The sequence below is a fragment of the Macaca nemestrina genome, chromosome 11, assembly GCF_043159975.1.
Source record: "Macaca nemestrina isolate mMacNem1 chromosome 11, mMacNem.hap1, whole genome shotgun sequence".
Taxonomy (NCBI): domain Eukaryota; kingdom Metazoa; phylum Chordata; class Mammalia; order Primates; family Cercopithecidae; genus Macaca; species Macaca nemestrina.
This window is the reverse complement of record NC_092135.1, coordinates 47742322-47748321: the sequence shown is the minus strand read 5'-3', so window position 1 is coordinate 47748321 and position 6000 is coordinate 47742322. Positions and strand designations below refer to the sequence as shown.

At 36.7% G+C, this 6000-nt stretch overlaps 1 pseudogene; it reads right to left on the bottom strand.

The window, feature by feature from the left end:
- Window positions 1-1261: 1261 nt before the first annotated feature.
- LOC105492683 (L-lactate dehydrogenase A chain-like) lies at window positions 1262-4795 on the bottom strand (annotated as a pseudogene).
- Between the last annotated feature and the right edge of the window lie 1205 nt (window positions 4796-6000).

Here is a 6000-nt window from a genome sequence, read left to right as displayed (position 1 = left end):
CCCCTCCGTGCATTTTCACCCTTCAGACCTAGGCATGGTAGCTACTTCCTGCTGCTGCAAATTCTTGGGTTTCCTCTGTTCTTTGTTTGGCTTTCTAGTTCTTTTTTCAACTGTGTTACTAATTGCCTGGAAAAAGGCCCTCTCTTTGAAATACCTAGAGTACTGTGTGTTTTCCTGACTAGACTCTGACTGCTGCTACAAATAAATAACCTCTTCCCCAAAGGGATTTGCAGCAGCTTACAATAAAGGCAAGGACCATTCTACCAAAAAAAATTGATATATATTTAAGTCAAGAGGTAAATAAGGTGACTGAAAAACAGACATATACAAGGTTTGAAATTTGCAAATTAAATGGGTTTTGTTTGTAAGGGGCATTTTTAACTCTGAATCTGACTAGTTAATAAAAATAAATTTTTAAACTCTTAAATTTAATTTAAATAATTAAATTTTTAACTCTGAATCTGAATATTTAATGAAAATAATTGAAATACATTTGTCAGAACAATATGAGATGAAAATATGTTGGTGGAGGTAGAGGCTGTAGGACAGTCAGAGAAGCAGATCATTTAGCACTAGGCTAAGATTTGGGCCAGGCCAATGTCTGCCTGGACTAAAGGCTATCATATGAGTATCCACCATATACATAGGACAAATGCAAGTCACATACACATGCACTCCCATAGGCATTCCCAGGTTTATAAACAATTTCATTTCTGCCTCTTCAAGAAATACATCATAATGCATAATGTATAGCAATTAGTGATATTATATGGATAGCCTTGAATTCTTCTAATTTGTCTTAAAGATTAAATATTCACAACTTTCGATATTTCATTTTAGTAATTAGTAGCATCAGAGGTAACAAGTAATCGAAGACTCATTTATGTAGTATAACAGAGAATATCTGGCTTACTCTAGTTGTGGGCACCATATAATTGTCAGAGTTGTTATCTCACTTTGAACTCATAGATGTAACCTGTGTGTTTTTTAAACAGCATCATAAAAATAAACTAGAAGTACAATAATTATATGCTAATAGCCATGGTCACATGTGTTTTCAAGAGTAATAACATCTGGAAATTAATGACCAATAATGCTAAAATGCTCTGCAAACTATCAAAACTTAGCCTTTCTTTTGAGACCTAAACAAATTAATTGTGTCAACTATTTGACTAATAAGTTTCAGATTAGTAAGAATATCCACAATGAGTAGATACAAAATGCCTGATTGTATCTCCACAAAAGGGATAATATAATATTTAAAGAACAGGCTGATATACTTTTGTATAATCATGAGTATCTAGTAAATTCTAAATTTCACTGGGTCAGGAAAGAAATCCAATTAGTACTGCAAGTGAGTAGCAACCTTAAGTTAAATCTTTTGTAAGTAAGTTAACATTATTGCATTCAAGACTAACGTTAGGCAAAGTCTGCCACCTGTCTCAGAAAGGCTTTATGTTATCACAAATTTGCAAAAATGAAGAACATGCAGGAATCAACAAGAGTATATCCCAAGCAATACAAAAATATCATGATTGCATGATCTGCTGAAGTTATCCAAATACTTTCCTTTTGAAATATAAAGTATAACATTAAAAAAAAACACATTTTCCCATAACGTATTACTTCATTAAAGTGAAAGTTTCATGAAAGTAGAAATATGTTTATCTTGGTCAATTTTCTCACTGTTTCTGCCCCTTGCGAGGTGCTCAATAAATATTTGTTGCATGAAATAAATACATGAATTAGTTAACGCCATTTTTTTTTCACTGTTCAAGGTTTATTGGGGGTTTTAGTTGGGATAACACTTGGATAGTTGGTTGCATTGTTTATATGTGGATCTTTTTATGTTATATGGTAATGTACACTACTGATATATACAGTTCACAAAATAAGATCCTTTGGAACAATTATGCACAAGACATACGATATTGGATTTATACACTGGATCCCAGGATGTGACTGACTGGGAAAAAATGTTGGACTAGGCATGTTCAGTGAAGGAGCCAGGAAATTATATAACACACAGTAAACATCCACCTGGCTCAAGGGGCAAATGCAGCATGTACAGAATCGGCAGTGGTGCATCAAAACTATTTCACACTAACCAGTTTAGGCACAAGATTAACACCATCTAGCATCAGGATATAGCTGTGGATTTTACAAACCATTCCTATTTCTAACTTCAGGAGTTAATGTTTTTCCTGGTCCATCTTAAAATATTACTGCTTTAATCACAGATCAGATAAAAAGGACAACATGCACAACCTCCAACTAGAATCCTGTTGTAGCTAGACAGTGAAATGGTATGACATCAGAAGACTTTAAAATTGCAGCTCTTTTTGGATCCCCCAAAGTATATCTGCACTCTTCTTCAAACGGGCCTCTTCCTCAGGAGTCAGAGTCACCTTCACAAGGTCTGAGATTCCATTCTGTCCCAAAATGCAAAGAACACTAAGGAAGACATCATCCTTTATTCCATAGAGACCCTTAATCATGGTGGAAACTGGGTGCACCCGCCTAAGATTCTTCATTATACTCTCTGCCAAATCTGCTACAGAGAGTCCAGTGGCCCAGGATGTGCAGCCTTTGAGTTTGATCACCTCATAAGCACTCTCAACTACCTGCTTGTGAACCTCTTTCCACTGTTCCTTTATAAGTCCCTAAATCTGGGTGCAAAGTCTTCAGGGAGACACCAGCAACATTCATTCCACTCCATACAGGCACACTGGAATCTCCATGTTCCCCAAGGACCCACCCATGACAGCTTAATGGGTGAACTCCCAGCCTTTTCCCCATCAGGTAACGGAATCTGGCTGAATCCAGATTGCAACCACTTGCAATAACACGGTTTTTGGGAAAACCACTTATCTTCCAAGCCACGTAGGTCAAGATATCCACTGGATTTGAAACAATAAGCAACTTGCAGTTTTGGCTATATTTTATAACATTAGGAACAATGAATTTAAAGATGGTCACGTTACGCTGGACCAAATTAAGACGGCTTTCTCCCTCTTGTTGACGTGCCCCAGCTGTGATAATGACCAGCTTGGAGTTTGCAGTTACACTATAGTCTTTGCCAGAGACAATCTTTGGTGTTCTAAGGAAAAGGATGCCATGTTGGAGATCCATCATCTCTCCCTTCAATTTGTCTTCGATGACATCAACAAGAGCAAGTTCATCTGCCAAGTCCTTCGTTAAGACACTGATGGCACAGGCCATGCCAACAGCACCAACCCCAACAACTGTAATCTTATTCTGGGGGGTCTGTTCTTCCTTTAGAAGATTATGAATCAGCTGATCCTTGAGAGTTGCCATATTGGACTTGGAACCAAAAGGAATCGGGAATGCACGTCAGGCGGTCATCGGCGACACGCGGCAATGAGATCCAGAATCGGCGGCAGCGACTGCAGCACCGTTAATGCCGTTCTTATTTTAATTGTAATGTCTCAGGTGTTAAGTGACTATATAAATGGCTGATTTGTTAAGAGTATCATTTTAAATTAGTATATATTATAAAATATCAAGTCCAGCTTCAGCAGAGACCATTATGAGGGCTGAGTCACCTGCACAAAGTCTCTCTCGTTTTGAGAATGATTTTCCAACCTTCTAGCATATCCAATGGGGATAGACCTTCCACTTATGAAAGACAGTGTTTTTCATTTGCTGGATCTCAGGAGTTATATCTTTTCAGACTTCTCAAAATTTTACTCCTCTTACCATGAGGAGCTTACAGATGCCAATATTTAAAAGGAAAGTGTAATAATTTCCGTGGGTGGATGTCCCTTTTGGCAATTTACAATAGAGACCAAGAATCCATGTGGTTTGGCTAACCAAACTTTCCTGGAAACAGTCATCAGACATAACAGAAAACTGACCTTGTTTCTGCCAATTTCATTCCTTTCCAGGAATAAACTCAAAAGTAGCCCTTAAGCAAAAGATCCCCAGTGACATACCCTAACAATTAATCTAATTCTCTTTCCATAAAAAAGTGGAAAATGTCAGCCCCATAACCTTTAAGAGACTGAACACATTATCAGAGTCATTAAAACTTAACAGTTTTTGAAACAAGGCCAAATCCTAAACTTCTGCACTTTTTGTTCCCACTGTAACAGTCACCTGACTCCTATTCAAATATTTGGTAAGGACTACAAACAAATCCTGTTGGTTTTTCTTACTAATTGTTCTAAGTAAGCACCCATGTAATAGCAGCAAAATATATCGAAAAATAACACATATAACAGACACCAATGCATGGAATTTCAAAGCATTGGAATGTGTCTAATCCAAGCATTTGCATGCTGTCCATCTTTCATCTGCTGCAAAAATGAATCCTTTGGTTAGAAGTGACTATAACAGAACAAATATCATTTGAGACTCTGCCAGCACTACAAACAACTACCAATTCTATAATGTAGTCTTCTTCCTCCTTTATCTCCTTCCATAAAAGAAACTAAGGCAGCAAGCAGGATACATCCAGCTGAGCTCCCTGGGAGGAGACCTCTCTTCTATAATCAAACTCAACAGAAACAGGCCCTTGCTTCTGGGACATCAAACATGAAGAGGCTCCTGTTCTGCAGAAAATAAATAAGCAGATATCAAAGATTTGTAGAAATTTTGATTAAGACACTTTCTCAGTCTTTCCACATAGCAGACACTGCACTACTGACATGTGCTGTAGCTAGAATTGAGCCTGTGGACTTTTATCTTTGCCTTTGAATTCTGTTATATTGACATTAATTTGGACACTCAATAAAAAATTAAAATAGGGATCCTTGCACGAACCTAATCTTTGACTCAGAAACCTCATTTATATAATATTATTTTTTTTTTCTGTCACCTCTTTCCTCAAGAATGAGGCTCAAATTCCTTGCAGAAATTGAGAAATCAATAATGCCTAATCAATAATTATTTTACTCTGGTGAAATAGCAAGGCAATGTTTCCTTGCCCAAGGACATCATAGCACATAGTACCATAATGAAAAGAATGTCTGGTAAAAAAAGAAAAAAGAAAGAAAAAAATACAATTTGCCTTATTCTTTCAACTATTCATTTAAGTTTGAAGAGTCAATCAGTGAGTAACCAAACCTGAAAGTTATGCAGAAGAATTCAAATGATTAACATTAGACCTATCAGGGCACACTTCCAGCCAAAGCCTCTTGGATAAGAGTACAATAAAAAGTTAAAACTTTTCATGGAATATAAAAGCCTATATAGAAACTGAAGAACTTGAGTAATATAATTTCATTCCATTTATTAATTTCTCTAATTTCCACTTTGTTTTGCTGGGGTTGATTTTGCTGCCAGATTCTTTTGTCTCTTTCTTATGGTTGTCATCTTCACTCCCATGGCTCTGTACCCATGTAACATAGCAAGCAGATCTTTGAGGAAGAAATTATACCATGCTTCTGAAAGCCCAAAGACACATTTCAGTGTACAGGCATGTTGACCAACAGAAGTTCCCATCCTGAAAATTTTAGTCTTGATTACCTAACTATTCCTAAAAAGTATGCTCATAATTTTCCCCCCAAACTCATCCATTTACCTGCCATAGTCACAATCTACTTGGTCTACAGATCTAGTATCAACTAGAAGATAGAGCAATTATGATAAGGAAAAGACCCAAGTGATTACTACATGCTCATAGCATCTTAGTAGCCTCACTATTAACAAGTGTTAAACAAAAGCCACCATCTTAGTGTTTTACCATGACTCACACTATGAAAACTACAACTTCATTCAAGACTGTCCTCATAATCATGTTTTAGGTGACACTGATTACATGGTCTTTGATTTGATCCATGTTAAATGCCAATGTTGTATTCCTTAATTAATCTGAAGATAACTAACATGATGGATTCAATAACATACCTTGTAGACATAGAAATGCTCATTTCGCTCTTAGTAAGCACGATGGATATCCCTAAGACCTAAAGCATGATGACATTTCTCAGATACTGAATTGGACATTGTCAAGTGAAGCAACCTAACCCAGCTGAA